The sequence below is a fragment of the Heptranchias perlo genome, chromosome 9 (assembly GCF_035084215.1).
Source record: "Heptranchias perlo isolate sHepPer1 chromosome 9, sHepPer1.hap1, whole genome shotgun sequence".
Taxonomy (NCBI): domain Eukaryota; kingdom Metazoa; phylum Chordata; class Chondrichthyes; order Hexanchiformes; family Hexanchidae; genus Heptranchias; species Heptranchias perlo.
The window spans coordinates 7,442,334-7,459,439 of record NC_090333.1 but is presented as its reverse complement, the minus strand read 5'-3'; the positions used below and the strand labels follow the sequence as shown (position 1 = coordinate 7,459,439).

The window sequence follows — 17,106 nt, the reverse complement described above, 5'->3', positions numbered from 1 at the left end:
CAATCAAAATAAAATCATCAAAATCATTGTCAAGAATTAAGATGTGCATAAAACAGACAACACGCGTGTGCATATCAGAATTGGATTATTACCCAACGGGAAAGCTGACTTGTTTCCTGAATTGTAAATATTTAGCGGCGAGATGTTTTAACCTGCACTATCATTAAGCATTATGAAAGCCAATACAGATTTGATGCATTTTGTAAACAACTTGAGATGCCTGAAGTGACCAGATCTTGTCGTACAAATTGTATTCGTACATTTTCTTTTCATTGAATAGAAATTCGTTAGCTCGACAAAATGTTAAATCTGTTCCCTAGATCTGCGTTATCTTTAATTTCTCATGTTGGAAGCTCGCTCACTTTTTGCTGAGTTTACTTGCAAAATTAAATGATTACATTCTGTTAAGATGAGATGGTTCAACGTCGCCATTTTCCTCACAAAGGGCAAAGAGCATTCCACATGTCTTCAGTTTGCTTCACTATGAAATGATCATCACTGTAGTTCAGCATATTTCCATTCCACATGCCTATGCCACGGAGTCTCAATTTCTTCATGATCGCTGATTTAATTGAAATGCTCTGTGGATCGTCATACCAGACCTCATGAAATGTATTATTAACCTGCCATAAAAAAATAAAGAGTTACACAGATAGGAGCGAGGGGTTTGGGTCAATGCTCAGTTCGAGACACTATGCTGAAAATCTTCATCAGCAGAAGACAGAATGGACTGAAATGTACGATGAGAAAATGCACAATGACAAATGAGCAAAACAAACTCAAAAATTAGGGACTTACGGCAACGGCCGGCAATTTCCTCAGGGCTTCTCCCACTCCGTCCCCTGACCGTCGGCAGAAACTCCATTTCCGTGCACAAACGCGGTTTTCCGCTGCACGTCCACACAAGTAACGGGAACGGAGCAGGAGCAGCTCCAAGTCTATCTTTTTTAACACCCAAACCAATCAACTCATCTGGATGCTGTGCAACATATGAACATAAGGCACACATTGAAAGCACAGACGGGACCTCAGTTTAACGTGTCATCTGAAGGACGGCACCTCCGACAGTGCAGCACTCCCTCAGTACAGCAACTTAGAAAAATCCACATGAACAGCCCAGATGTCAATTCGGATGCAACAAGTCAAAAGATTATGGTGTTTGATTGGGAAAAAAATGATTTGGGGGAAATAGAAAGAGATAGATGACTTGCAAGTCAGAGTTAGCATGGGCCTCCAGAGAAAATGATTTAAAAAAATAAATCGAATTATCCAAGGTCTGATTTAACTCAATGTGGAACATTCTATCATTTCAAAATAATCTTTTCAAATTGCTCAAAGTAACAAAATATTGCAATCGAAAGGTGGAAAACATGATTTCAATGTTACTGCTGAAAGCTCAAGCATCACAGCCTTTGACTGCAGTGCATCAAGTATCTCAGCAAACTTGGCCAACGTCAATTAGACATGTGACTAGGTATTTTTTTATATTCGTTCATGGGATGTGGGCGTCGCTGGCGAGGCCGGCATTTATTGCCCATCCCTCATTGCCCTTGAGAAGGTGGTGGTGAGCCGCCTTCTTGAACTGCTGCAGTCCGTGTGGTGACGGTTCTCCCACAGTGTTGTTAGGAAGGGAGTTCCAGGATTTTGACCCAGCGACGATGAAGGAACGGCGATATATTTCCAAGTCGGGATGGTATGTGACTTGGAAGGGAACATACAGGTGGTGTTGTTTCCATGTGCCTGCTGCTCTTGTCCTTCTAGATGGTAGAGGTCGCGGGTATGGGAGGTGCTGTCGAAGAAGCCTTGGCGAGTGGCTGCAGTGCATCCTGTGGATAGTACGCACTGCAGCCACTGTGCGCCGGTGGTGAAGGGAGTGAATGTTTAGGGTGGTGGAACCAATCAAGCGGCTGCTTTATCTTGGATGGTGTCGAGCTTCCTGAGTGTTGTTGGAGCTGCACTCATCCAAGCAAGTGGAGAGTATTCCATCACACTCCTGACTTGTGCCTTGTAGATGGTGGAAAGGCTTTGGAGAGTCAGGAGGTGAGTCACTCGCCACAGAATACCCAGCCTCTGACCTGCTCTCGTAGCCACAGTATTTATATGGCTGGTCCAGTTAAGTTTCTGGTCAATGGTGACCCCCAGGATGTTGATGGTGGGGGATTTGGTGATGGTAATGCCGTTGAATGTCAAGGGGAGGTGGTTGGACCCTCTCTTGTTGGAGATGGGCATTGCCTGTCACTTATCTGGCGCGAATGTTACTTGCCACTTATGAGCCCAAGCCTGGATGTTGTCCAGGTCTTGCTGCGTGCGGGATCAGACTGCTTCATTATTTGAGGGGTTGCGAATGGAACTGAACACTGTGCAATCATCAGCGAACATCCCCATTTCTGACCTTATGATGGAGGGAAGGTCATTGATGAAGACAGGACATACCCAGGGATGGTGATGGAAGAGTCTGGGAAGTTGGTTGAAAGATATGTGCGTATGGCTGTGTCAGGCTGTTGCTTGACTAGTCTGTGGGACAGCGCTCCCAATTTTGGCACAAGTCCCCAGATGTGAGTGAGGAGGACTTTGCAGGGTCGACTGGGCTTGGTTTGCCGTTGTCGTGTCCGGTGCCTAGTGGTCCGATGCCGGGTGGTCCATCCGGTTTTATTCTCATTATGACTTTTCGTATCTGGATTTTACAACTGAGTGGTTTGCGAGGCCATTTCAGAGGGCAATTAAGAATCAACCACATTGCTGTGGGTCTGGAGTCACATATAGGCCAGACCGGGTAAGGACGGCAGGTTTCCTTTCCTGAAGGACATTAGAACGCAGTAGGTCGAGAGTGTGTGGTATTTGCTACTGTGCAGTTTTCTTATGTACAGGGCACGCTACCGTCAATCTTTTGTGCTAAATTGATCATCAAATGGGAGACAGGGGCACACATTTCACAAACCAAACAATCGCTAATTTTCACAGGAGGGTCAATATGGGTTGTGCAAAGTGATCGATTTGAAAAGACCACAGCTCATCTCATTTTTTGCAACTGGTCATACACAATGTCTTAACAAACGGAACTGGGTTTGGTGCTTTGTCTGTCAACTCCCATTTTCTTGGCTATTCTCCAACTACACACATTTTCTACTGTATAAACTGTACATTCTGAACTGTGCTGAATCCTGTACACAGGGAATATTGAATCATGAAATACTGCAAGCTTTGCATTCTGCAAAGAATGGACAATGCACAACTCTCCATTGTGTTTTGATTGATAGTCTTACCATGTAGATATAAGACGGGACTTTCTGCTCATCATCCCAATATCTGCCAGTAATTGATTTGTGCACATGCTGTACGATCTCTTTGTATGGGACCTGACGTCCAGCTGCATTACTGCAAGGGGCACCTCGGAAAGGAATCTTTTCCAATACACACCTACCAGTCTGAAAATACAAAAGGATGAAAATATAGTTACTTTGGGAACTTCAAAAATGCAGTAACAACATGACTGATCTCTAAGTGTAAAGAGGAACAATTAGAGAAAAATAAGTTTTACAATTTGGACAGGAGGGTCTCTCACTGAAATATATAAAATTAAATAGTACATTTATAGACAAGGACAAGGTTGTAATTTCAAATAGACAGCAACAAGACTGAATATAGAAGATTACGGAGTGATCTAATTGACGTGTTTAAGATGATCAAAGCAGTTGATAGGGTAGATAGAGAGAAAGTATTTCCTCTGGTGGGAGAGTCCAGAACAAGGGGACATAACCTGAAAATTAGAGCAAGGCTGTTCAGGGGTGATGTCAGGAAGCACTTCTTCACGAAAAGGGCCGTGGAAATCTGGAATTCTCTCCCCCAAAAAGCTGTTGAGGCTCGGTCAATTGAAAACTTCAAAACTGAAATTGATAGATTTTTGTTAGGGAAGGGTATTAAGGGTTATGGAACCAAGGTGTGTAGATGGAATGAAGATACAGATCAGACATGATCTAATTGAATGGCGGAACAGCTTGAGAGGCTGAATGGCCTCCTCCTGTTCCTATGTTCTTATGATCCCTTGTGTTAAAAGGATGAGCTTTGAGAAAAGATTAGAGAAGCTTAAGATTTACAGCCGAGAAGAATGCAGTTAAGGGGAGGCCTCAGTGGAATAAAATGTTAAATAGCACAGATAAGGTAAGCCCAGAGAGCAAGCGCTGCAAACAAATAATTTCTCCAGAACAGTGAATCAATGGGATATTTTGCACAGCAACAAGACAATCATAACATCATAGTATCATAGTAAGTACAGCAAGGGAGGAGGTCATTCGGCCCATCATGCCTGTGCTGGCTCGTCACAAGAACTATCCAATTAGTCCCATTCCTCTGCTCTTTCCCCATCGCCCTGTAAATTTTTCCCCTCAAGTATTTATCCAATTCCCTTTTGAAAGTGAATATTAAATCTGCTTCCACCACCCTTTCAGGCAGTGCATTCCAGATCATAACAACTCGCTGCGTAAAAAAAATGTTTCCCCAGATCACCTCTGGCTCTTTTGTAATGGTTTACAATAGTCTATTCTAAATAATTCGGATTACTGAAAGCCAGATAATGACAAAACCTTACCTCAAAAAACTGTGTGCAAGGATAGTCATAACCATACCATGGAACTCCCAACACGAGCTTTCTGGAATCAATTCCCAGATTGATATAAGCGGAGTAACCTAAATGGCGAAAAAAAATAATGAGGGTCTTAGATTCACATTGATATCGGGCAGGTAGACCCTGAACCAGATGGTCTTATTGTACATACCTGATAAAGTCTGGTAATAGGGAGCATTTGCCTTTGCAAAGCAATTGTCCCACATTTGACTCTGCATATCATAGGACATCACAAATAAAAAGTCACAGGAATTTGCAATTCTCAAAAAGTCATAGCATCGGCCATCAATGCAGTCTGGAGACCAAGGCACGTTAAATGTGACCTAAGGGCCAAAGAGTAACAAGAAGAAGTTAGTTTCATCTCATACCTTATGTTGGATATCACTAGTAGTTATATGGTTTTTATATGCACTCGCACATGGTCCATGGGAACTGTGAATTTAACAGGTTAGGAGTTCGACAGTGTTCATGACTGTATAAAAAGGAACAGGATAAAGTTGGGGCAAATTGTGAGTTAGAATTAATAGGATCCTCGGTTATCAAATATTAATCAGGTTCAATTCCCCACTGCTCACTCACCTTCTTCCTCCAATTTTCTGTCAGTTTTCTCTCCTCCTCTCCAAAAGGCATTAAGTTGTAACCAAATTGTAGTCCCAAAAGGGCCAGCCACACTCCAATACCGAGTCAAAGTGGCCAAAGTTCTTTTACGCGAGGCCAGACATTGAGTGCTGGCAGGCTATTTTAACATGGGTGGGGGTATAACCCAATTGGTGGCCATCTGCACGGTCACACTTCCAGTGGGAGGTTTCCAGATAATGATCAGATGGTTCATTTGACCTTCCCCGACCCAGTGGCACTCGGGGTAAATTGTGCCCTCCAACATCCCAGCTGAAATCAGATAACTCAGCACGAACCAGGATTTGCATGGCTCATGTAGTCACTGCCTGAACAAGAAGGCATTCGGGAGCCGAAGGTCAAGAATTAAATCACTGTAATCTGAGTTAGCAAAGTCCGTTATGTGCAAACTTCTCAGCAGTGAAAGTCTGCTTCAAACTTTACCCAATAAAAATGCAGAGAGTGATTTCCTTTTTTGCCTACTTAATGGTCCCTTTATTTCAAAGTAACTCATTAGATATAAACTGTGGGACATTTCTGAAGGATGTTATAGGGCTTGACATTAAGACAAACATTTCTTCCTTTGAAGAAGTGTTTTGACGGAGTAAATAAGGAGAAAATGTTCCCAGTGGCAGGAGGGTTGATAGCCAGAGGACACAGCTTTCAGGAGATTGGCAAAAGAATGAGAGGGGAGATGAGGAGAATTTTTTTTACACAGAGAGTTGTTATGATCTGGAATATAAAACCAGAAAGGGTGGTGGAAGCAGATTCAACAGTAACTTTCAAAAGGGAATTGGATAAATACTTGAAGGGGAAAAAATTCCAGGGCAATGTTCTTATGTTCTTATGAACAGGGGAGTGGGATTAATTGGATAGCTCTTTCAAAGAGCCAACACAGGCACGCTGGGCCGAACGGCCTCCTACTGTGCTGGAACCTTCTGAGAACCTATGTGAAAATTACAGTTCGAACTATGCCATCCATGGAAGCTGGAACTCAAGTCACTTGTATCATTCTGGGCTACAAGTGATGCAGCATCAAGTTTGCTGTATATCCAGCTTAAACTGATTCAATCTAAAATTTCTAACCTCAGCAATTGTCAAAGCAGCTTTGTAACAAGATGATGCACTGATAAACAGCAGCGAAAAATCATGATTTCAATTCACTTATCCAGAAAAATATCAATCTTCCTTTATGATTAAGTAGAAAGTAAATTGCTTATCCCCATTTAATTTAAAAAATGGCTTCTTTACCTGAGACCCAGGTATTTCACGGTGGAACACATCCATGGTTTCGGAAACCAGTTGAGGGATCTTGAAATAACCTCGAGATGGTTTTTTAACAGCAATGTTCACATCCAAATTGATTCCATCCATAAATTGCTTTTTTGCCAACTGCAATTGCTTATCGACCCACTTTTCTCGGCGTTGTTTGTATACAGTGTTCCATAGTGAAAAAACTCCTGGTGAAGGGTGAAGAAACAACTTCCAATTATAGAGCATCATTCGCACAACATTGTGTCCCAAGACACTATGCAGGACAGAATTGCCAACATCAGGTAGGAAGTAGTAGAGGAAGATTTAGCTCGAATTTGTATTTACATAGTGCCTGACACATCCTCAGGATGTCCTTAAATGCTTCATCGCCAATTAATTATTTTTGAAGCATAATCACTGTTGCTTTGTAAGCAGATGTGGTCGCTAATTTGTACCCAGAGAGGCCCCACAAATAGGAAATTAGATAAATGGCCAGTTCATCTGATTTGGTGATGTAGGTTGAGGGATGAATGTTGTCCAGGACACCAGGAGAACTCCCTGTTCTTTGAATTGTGCCAATGGGATCTTTTACATCCAACAGAATAGGCAGGTGGAGCCCTTGTTTAAGGTCTCATCTGAATCACAGCACCTCTGAAACATTCACCTGAGGAAGGAGGAAGCCTCCGAAAGCTTGTGATTTTCAAATAAAATCGTTGGACTTGGTTCCAATTTTCACTTGGTGTTGTAAAATTGTTTACAACAGCACCTCTGGCAATGCAGCATTCCCTCAGTACTGCACTTATGTGTCAAGTCCTGGAGTAAACCCAAAACCTTCTGACCCAGGAGGAGAGACACAGTGCTAAAGCTGAGCCATGCTGACACGTGAGGGAAGAGACCAAAGGCGCAGTCAAACAGGTCGGTTTTGATGAGGCTTTCGAAGATAGGAAGAGAAATAGCAAGACAAAGAGGTTGAAGAAGAAGAATCTGGAGTTCAAGAGGGTCACAGCTGAAGGTTCTGCCATTGATGGAGGAAGAGGAGAAATCTCAGCGGCCCAGAGTCGGAAGAATGGAGCGTGTGTGCTGGGCTCTGGACACAATTGGGTCGGGCTTTCATTAAACTGCATTCTTCATTCTAAATCCTGGCATCAGTGGCAGACTGCTGCTGTGCCAGGGAATAAAAGTTCCACCTATCTATTTATAGGTTATTAAAAACAGTATGTCCTGTCATCTTTCTGTTCAAAAATTCTTTGTCAACAGTATCTTTTGTTTTTCTATTTTAATTGTGTTCACATCTGGTGACGCCCGTCCTGTCACCTTTGTAATTGAATTTTGCCTATAATGTGGCCTGTGGTTATATAGTTCCACACGACGGCCATCAAGTGATGGTGTGAACAGTTTTTATTTGAAGGCCTCAGCCTGTCTCCAAAGCCTGGACATATCCTTCTCCCTCATATACTTCTGCAGCTTCCCCTTAAATGCATCTATGTCATTTGCATCAGCCACTCCATGTGGTTGCAAGTTCCACATTCTTACCACTCACTGACGAAAGAAGTTTTTCCTGAATTCCCTATTGGATTTATTTGTGACTATCTTATAGTTTTGGATGACCTCTAGTTTTCGACTTGCCCACAAATGGAAAATTATGAACATATGAACATACGAGAGCTGGGGTAGGCCATTCGGCTCCTCGAGCCTGCTCTGCTATTTGGTAAGATCATGATTGATCTGATTGTGACCTCAACCCCACTTACCTGTCTACCGACTATAACCTTTGACTCCCTTGTTAATCAGGAGTCTATCTAACTCAGCCTTAGAAATATTCAATGACCCTGCCTCCACCGCTCCCTGGCAAGGGAGTTCGACAGACTCACGACCCTCTGAGAGAAAAAATTCCTCCACACCTCCGTCTTAAATGGGAGACCCATTATTTTTAAACTGGTGGCCCCTAGTTCTAGTATCTCCCACAAAGGGAAACCTCCTCTCATCATCTACCCTTCTAGTCCCCTCAGGATCTCATATGTTTCAATAAGATAACCTCTCGTTCTTCTAAATTCCAGTGTATGCAGGCCCAACTTATCCAACCTTTCCTCAAAAGATAACCCCCTCATCTGAGGAATCAGTCGAGTGAACCTTCTCTGAACTACCTCCAAGCAATTATTTCCTTTCTTAAATAAGAAGACCAAAACTGCACACAGTATTTGAGATGTGGTCTCACCAATGCCCTGTACAACTGTAGCAAAACATCTCTACTTTTATATTCCATTCCCCTTGCAATAAATGACAATATTCCATTTGCCTTCCTAATCACTTGCTGTACCTGCATACTAACTTTTTGTGATTCATGTACTCGGACACTGATTCCTGTGGCACTCGTTACATCTTGCCAATTCATAATTTTAAAGACCTCTATCAGATCACCACTCAGTCTTCCCTTTTCTAGAGAAAAGAGCCCCAGCCTGTTCAGTCTTTCCTGATAGTTATACTCTCTCAGTTCTGATATAATCCTTGTAAATCCTTTTTGCACTTTCTCCAGTACTTCTGTATCTTTTTGTAGTATGGAGACCAGAACTGTGCACAGTACTCTCAGTGTTTTCTAACCAAGGACCTATACATGATTAACATAACTTCTCTGCTGTGAATTATTTTCCTCCAGAAATGAATCCCAATGATTTGTTTGTGCTTTTTACGGCTTTCTTAACCAAGCATTTCTGCTGAAATGCTCCAGGCAAGTACAGAAGATCAGAATAGGGCGACGATGAGGGAAGCGGTGGTTCGGGCACCGAACTTGCAGGAACATGTGAGGGGTGAGGGACTGATGCTTCCAAAGATGTCAATAGCAGTTTGGTCGCATTCCATTAGACCACCCTCCTCCCCAACAAGACATGTTAGACCCTCCATTCCCCGATCTCCCCAATACTGCCAGATCCCAGCAATCCCTGACCATCTCCTGAGTCCTTGCTGGATCCCACAATCTCCCTCCTCAGAATTCTCCCCCTCCCCTACTCCTAGATCAGAAGACTCCCACTCAGTGCTCACGAATCCAGCAAGTTTGGGAGGTGAAAAGTAGAATAAAAATACATCACCAGTCAATCTCCCATGGCAATGGACAAAGAGAGTCCTGACTTGTGTAGTATTCAGACGAAGCAGGATTGGAGTGTGGGGGATAATTCAACCAGGGTGTTCAGATGTAACTCAGTCCCCATTGTGAAATCATGAATTTTGTCCTGATATTTAATATAATACTTTGATCAATTGTAATTTTTATTTAAATGGCAATTTGAGCTGAAAGATGCAAAACAGAGGTGCTACAGTGCCACCACTGGTGGGGAGGATGTAATTACAGTGCATCAAGTTTACGGAGACAGTTCCCATTATAAATGTGGACAGAGGAATTTATAAATGGAAAAAGTTGCAACAAAAGTGTGAAAAACTTGAGAACAGAAAGTAAGGTTTTGTTGACAGGAGGTGTGTGTGGATATAAGATTTTTCACATGCAATAGATGGAATGTAGAATAATTTGCGAGAGCTGTACCGGAGCTGGAGGGGAATTTCAGCACTGTAATGTCAAAAATAGCAATTCAAGGCTGTGCACTGAATGTCCTTTTATGTGGTTTTCAATAATACAGCTTGCATTGGAAGACAGAAGGACATTTGTTTTTTCTGTGATAAAATTACTTACCTCTCAGGACAACTCGAACTTGATTCGCATGAGCATAACACAAAAGCTCAGGATCGTATGGTCCAAAGGCTGCAATAGTCGTGACCTTAAACCAGTCATAATACTTCCAATCCTTTCCTCCAACATCAAAGACAAAGACCTAGTACAAAATAAAGCAGTCAATTGCAGTAATGAAGGGCAGAAAACTGCCATTTAAAAATAGATATTTTCACAATCAATGGCCCAGATTTTGTTGACAAAATAACGGTGAGGCGAATGGGGCTCGTTTTATTTATGTGTAAATGGTACAGCAACTTCAGGCGAGGGGCAGATACGCAGTTAAACTCAAACATCCACAAGTTGCTGACCGAGTTGGGCTGCTCCGCTGTTAGCTTCACGAAAACAGCATCCAGCTATCTTGCTCAACCTTAAAATGCATTGAACGACGTGAAGTTCATGTATTTGTGCAGGAGATTCAAACTGAACTCGCCATGGAAAGTTACGTCTTTTCCATTCCAGTCTAAGTAACTTTTTAACGACGGTGAATGTGTTCATTATCGGCAATCAAGATCTCTGGCACTGATAATTAACTATTACAAGAGTGGAGTCTCATTCCTTCAGGATTTAATTGCTGTTGGAGATTTTAAAAATGTCAATTTTAAAATTAAAACTTTTTTTCACTTCCCCTTTCACTCACTTCTCAATCCTTGCACTGTGAATTTCACTACCTTCAATCTCATTGGTTAAGGAGATACCCTGTTTCTTGCCCTGTTCACTCAGCTCCCAAATGCCCTGTTTCACTCACTGCCCCGTTATCAGTTCGCACTTTCAGCAACTTGCCACTCAAAAACGTGCAAGGGCAGGTCCAAGTAACGGCAAGCACCGTTAGATGCCCTGTTAGAGCAAAATTTGGCCCATTATCATTTCCCCAGGTTACGGGGTAAGGAACGGCTGGTGAACTGATTCTCAGGTTACCACCAATGTCGATCTAAATGCAGCCACCAGAAAAAAAGAATATGCTAAAGAGCAACAACCTCTCAGAACTTCCATCTCCACAATAGTGCAGGTGAGAGGAACTGAACAACATGAGGAAACGGAGCTCACATCCCAATACTCCATTCCAAGTGTTGGTGCTCAATACACTTCAAAAGGACAACTTAAACTAAATAAACTCTTTATACAAGGGATTTTAGTGTTCCAGTTTAAAAAATTTTGCATTCAAGGTACCTGGTGTCAAATCAAGCATTTCTACCATGAGACCAGCAAGACTAGATCAGAATATAGTTCCCGAGAAAGAGAAACAGCGCATACTGCACCAGTGTGACATTTTTCCATTTCCCACACCAACCATCCTGTGTTCTCAAATGAGACTGCCTGTTTAGTGCTGCAGTTTAGTTCATCACAGTTTTGTGATTTGGGCCCTTTGAGTTGGACTGAGACTATCAAACATGCATCATCTGAGCTGACACTTTTGTGCAGTAATGAGAGAGTGCTGCATTGTTGGAGGGGTTGTCTTTTGGATGAGATGTTAAAGTGGATCTAATAGAACGCTGGCAATATTGAAGAGCAGGGAGTTCTCTTGGTGTCCTGGCCAACAATTATCTCTCAACCAACATCAGCAGAAACACATTAACTGTTCATTCATGCAACTTGCTGTTTGTGGGACCTTGCTCTGCACATATCAGCAGAATTGTATTCCAGCACAATCTGTAACCTCATAGCCCGGCATATTCCACTCTCTACCATTATCAAAAAGCCAGGGGATCAACCCTGATTCATTGAGGAGTGCAGAAGAGCATGTCAGGAGCAGCACCAGGCGTACCTAAAAATGAGGTGCCAACTGGGTGCAGCTGCAACACAGGACTACATGCATGCTAAACAGCGGAAGCAACATGCTATACACATAGATAAGAGATTCCACAACAACCAACGGTTCAGATCAAAGCTCTGCAGTCTTGCCACACCCAGTCATGAAATGTGGTGGACAATTGAACAACTAACGGGAGGAGGAGGCTCTGTAAACATGCCCATCTTCAATGATGGCGGAGTCCAACACGTGAGTGCAAAAGACAAGGCTGAAGAATTTGCAACCATCTTCAGCAAAAAGTGCCAAGTAGATGATCCATCTCAACCTCCTCCTGACATCCCCACCATCACAGAAGACAGTCTTCAGCCAATTCGATTCACTCCACGTGATATCAAGAAACAGCTGAGTGCATTGCATACATCAAAGGTTATGGGCCCCGGCAACATCCCGACTGTAGTGCTGAAGACTCGTGCTCCAGGACTCGCGACGCCTCCAGCCAAACTGTTCCAGTGAAACTACAACACTGGCATCTATCCAACAATGTGGAAAATTGTCCAGGTATGTCCTGTCCACAAAAAGCAGGACAAATCCAATCCGGCCAATTACTGCCCCATCAGTCTACTCTCAATCATTAGCAAAGTGATGGAAGGTGTCATCGACAATGCTATCAAACGACACTTACTCACCATTAACCTGCTCACCGATGCTCAGTTTGGTTCCCGCCTCCAGACCTCATTACAGCCTAGGTCCAAACATGGACAAAAGAGCTGAATTCCAGAGGTGAGGTGAGAGTGACAGCCCTTGAAATCAAGGCAGTATTTGACCGAGTGTGGCACCAAGGAGCCCGAGTAAAATTGAAGTCAATGGGAATCAGGGGGAAATCTCTCCAGTGGCTAGAGTCATACCTAGCACAAAGGAAGATGGTAGTGCTTGTTGGAGGACAATCATCTCAGCCCCAAGACATTGCTGCAGGAGTTCCTCAGGGCAGTGACCAAGGCCCAACCATCTTCAGCTGCTTCATCAATGATCTTCCCTCCATCATATGGTCAGAAATGGGGATGTTCACTGAATATTGCACAGTGTTCAGTTCCATTCTCAACCCCTCAGATAATGAAGCAGTCCGAGCCCCAATGCAGCAAGACCTGGACAACATCCAGGTTTGGGCTGAATAGTGGCAAGTAACATTCACGCCAGACAAGTGCCAGGCAATGACCACCTCCAACAAGAGAGAGTCTAACCACCTCCCCTTGACATTCAACGGCATTATCATCAACATCCTGGGGGTCACCATTGACCAGAAACTGAACTGGACCAGCCATATAAATTCGGTGGCTACAAGAGCAAGTCAGAGGTTGGGTATTCTGTGGTGATTGACTCACCTCCTGACTCCCAAAACCTTTCCACCATCTACAAGGCACGAGTCAGGAGTGTGATGGAATACTCTCCACTTGCCTGGATGAGTGCAGCTCCAACAACACTCAAGAACTCCAAACCATCGAGGACAATGCAGCCCGCTTGATTGGTACCCCATCCACCACCCTAAACATTCACTCCCTTCACCACCGGTGCACAGTGGCTGCAGTGTGTACCATCCACGGGATGCATTGTCGCAACTGTCCAAGGCTTCTTCGACAGCACCTCCCAAACCCGCCACCTCTACCACCTAGAAGGACAAGGGCAGCAGTCACATGGGAACAACACCACATGCAAGTTCCCCTCCAAGTCACACACCATCCCAACTTGGAATTATATCGCCATTCCTTCATCGTCGCTGGATCAAAATCATGAACTCCCTACCTAACAGCACTGTGGGAGAACCTTCACCACACGGACTGCAGCGGTTCAAGAAGGCGGCTCACCACCACCTTCTCAAGGGCAATTCGGGATGGGCAATAAATGCTGGCATTGCCAGCGACGCCCACATCCCATGAACAAATTTTTAAAAATTGCCGCTGAGTTTGCCGACAACACTTCAAAAAGTGATTCATTTCATGTGAAGTTCTTTGGGACATCCTGAGGACATGAGGTGCGACATAAATTTAAATTTATTCATTCTTGGAACCAACAGACAGAGGAGACTTTTATCCCACCCATCTGTCAGAAGAATGTTTTGTTAGTGGGAAGGTGGGGGAAGTGGGATAAAAGCAGAATGAACACATCGAGCCTGCAGGTTATATTGGTGGTGCTCTTGTTGCTGCCACACTGCCCACTTAGTAACATTGCTCTGAAGTAAATACTGACCTCATCAATACAGTCAGCAGTTACAGAGTCATTTTGCAACCAATGTATTTTTTAAAGATCTGTTATGTTGTATTCAGTTTAATCGTGGCCAAGGTCCCAGTTTTACAATGAGTGAAAAAGTCAAATGTCATTTTTATGACATGAGATTCCAGGATTTTCAATATTCTGTGGAAACCACAAAGCGGTGACCTTAACCATGGTATTAGACAGACACACTGCAGGAGTTAGATCACACATCATTTAAGACTCTGCACATTGGAGAAATATATTTAAAAACACATTTTATGGAAGCTGCACTTGTTAAAATATCTTTGCACTGCTCAATACTACGGTTGGTCCTATTTTATACAAACTGTAACTATACCAACATTAACACTTTAACATACGGATTATAATATGAGACACTTTGCATTTCAACAATAATCGGACATTCCCCCCGCCCCACTACCCCCATCCCAATAGCTCCACCTGTCCCTCACCCTGACCCACACCCCTCAGACTGTTCCGAACACCCACCCACGACCCACGAACACCCACCCTCGGCCCCCAAACACCATCCCCCAGCCCACGAACACCCACCCTCGGCCCCCGAACACCCACCCGCAGCCCCCAAACACCCACCCCAGCCACCGAACACCCACCTCGAACTCATGCTCCACGGTCACGGGTTCGCACAGAATCCGATCCGAACATGGACAGCCGGACCCAGAGCCGCAGCAGACCCACAGCACGAGCACGACCAGGGCCTGCGCCAATTCCAAACTCCAGCGCATCCTCTCCGCCTGAGCTCTGCCCGATATGAAGATCCACCAGATGCAGCAAGATCATTTATTTACATCCACCCGGATGTGACTGATGATGACACCTCCTGAGTCTCTCTCTCTCTCTCTCTCTGTGTTGGTGGATGTGGCAATCGTGAAATGTTGAAACAATCTTCATAGTCTGAAATGCAACATTTAAAGGGACGTTCTCTTCTCCCCCTTCCTCCAAATCTTGGCCAACAGCAAACAGAGAAACTAATAAAGGAAAAAGAATGAACTTGCATTTTTTAGCGCCTTTCATGACCTCAGAATGTCTCAAAGTGCTTCATCCCTCTCCATGACCACTGTTTGAGGCTGAACCAGACCGTTTGCAAACTTGGAGTCCTATTTGACCCTGATATGAGCTTCTGACCACAAATCCTCTCCATCACCAAGACTGCCTACATCCACCTCCATAACATTGTCTTCTCCAACCCTGCTTCAGCTCATCTGCTGCTGAAATCCTCATCCATGCCTTTGATACCTCAAGAATTGACTGTTCCAATGCTCCCCCACCGGCCTCTCATCTTCCACCCTCCAAAACCTTGAGCTCATCCAGAACTCTGCTGCCCGTATCCTAACTCACACCAATTCCCATTCACCAATCACACCTGTGCTCGCTGACCTACATTGGTTCCCAGTCCACCAACACCTCGAATTTAAAATCTATCTCTCAACCAACAACGAAATGTAAACCAGATTATTTGGTCATTAATTTTATTGCTGTTTGCGGGAGGTTACTGTGCGCAAATTGGCTGCCGCGTTTCTAACCTTTACAATCATCCTTGTTTCAAATCCCACCATGGCCTCTCCCCTCCCTATCTCTGTAACTGCCTCCAGCTGTCCAACCCTCCGACAACTCTGCGTTCCTCCAATTCTGGACTCTTGCGCATCCCCGATTTTAATCGCTCCACCACTGGCGGCCATGCCTTCAGCTGCCTCGGCCTTAAGCTCTGGAATTCCCTCCCTCAGCCTTTTTGCCTCTCTCCCTCTCTCTCCTCCTTGAAGACACTCCAGCGAGTGACTCACCTTCTGACTCCCCAAAGCCTTTCCACCATCTACAAGACACGAGTCAGGAGTGTGATGGAATAATCTCCACTTGCCTGGATGAGTGTAGCTCCAACAACACTCAAGAAGCTCGACACCATCCAGGACACAGCAACCCGTTTGATTGCCACCCCATCCACCACCCTAAACATTCACTCCCTTCATCACTGTGGCTGCAGTATGTACCGTCTACAGGATGCACTGCAGCAACTCACCAAGGCTTCATCGACATCACCTCCCAAACCCGCGAACTCTACCACCTAGAAGGACAAGGGCATCAGGCACATGGGAACAACACCACCTGCAAGTCCCCTTCCAAGTCACACACCATCCCGACATGGAAATATATCACCGTGCCTTCATCGTCGCTGGGTCAAAATCCTGGAACTTCCCACCTGACAGCACTGTGGGAGAACCTTCACCACATGGACTGCAGCGGTTCAAGAAGGCGGCTCACCACCACCTTCTCAAGGGCAATTAGGGATGGGCAATAAATGCTGGCCTGGCCAGCGACGCCCACACCGAATGAACGAATAAAAAAAACTACCTCATTGACCGAGCTTTTAGTTACCTGTCCTAATATCTCCTTATGTGGCTCAATGTCAAATTTTGTTTGATAATCGCTCTTGTGAAACGTCCTGGGATGTTTTACAACATTAAAGGCGCTATATAAATGCAAGTTGTTATTGTTGTTCACAGCCAATGAAGTACTCTTGGAGCGTAATCACTGTTCTAAAGGTCGGAAAAGCGACAGCCAATTTGCACACGGTCAGCTCGCGCAAACAGCAATAAAATAAATGACCAGATAATCTGGTTTTTGTTTCGGTGTTGGTTGAGGGATAGAATTTGACCAGGACACATTTATAACTGGTTATTTATCTCATTTGCTGTTTGTTGGACCTTGGCGGTGAACAAAATAGGTGGCCGAAATTTTGCCGACAAAAAGACAGTGACTCCACTTCAAAAAGTTATTCATTGTCTGCAAAGTGCCTTGAGATGTCCTGAGGGCATGAAAGGTGCTATATAAATGCAAGTTCTTTCTTGAAGGTATTTCGCTCTAATT

At 44.1% G+C, this 17,106-nt stretch overlaps 1 pseudogene; it reads right to left on the bottom strand.

Annotated features, from left to right (window-relative positions):
• Positions 1–419: 419 nt before the first annotated feature.
• LOC137325638 (di-N-acetylchitobiase-like) lies at positions 420–14,969 on the bottom strand (annotated as a pseudogene).
• Between the last annotated feature and the right edge of the window lie 2,137 nt (positions 14,970–17,106).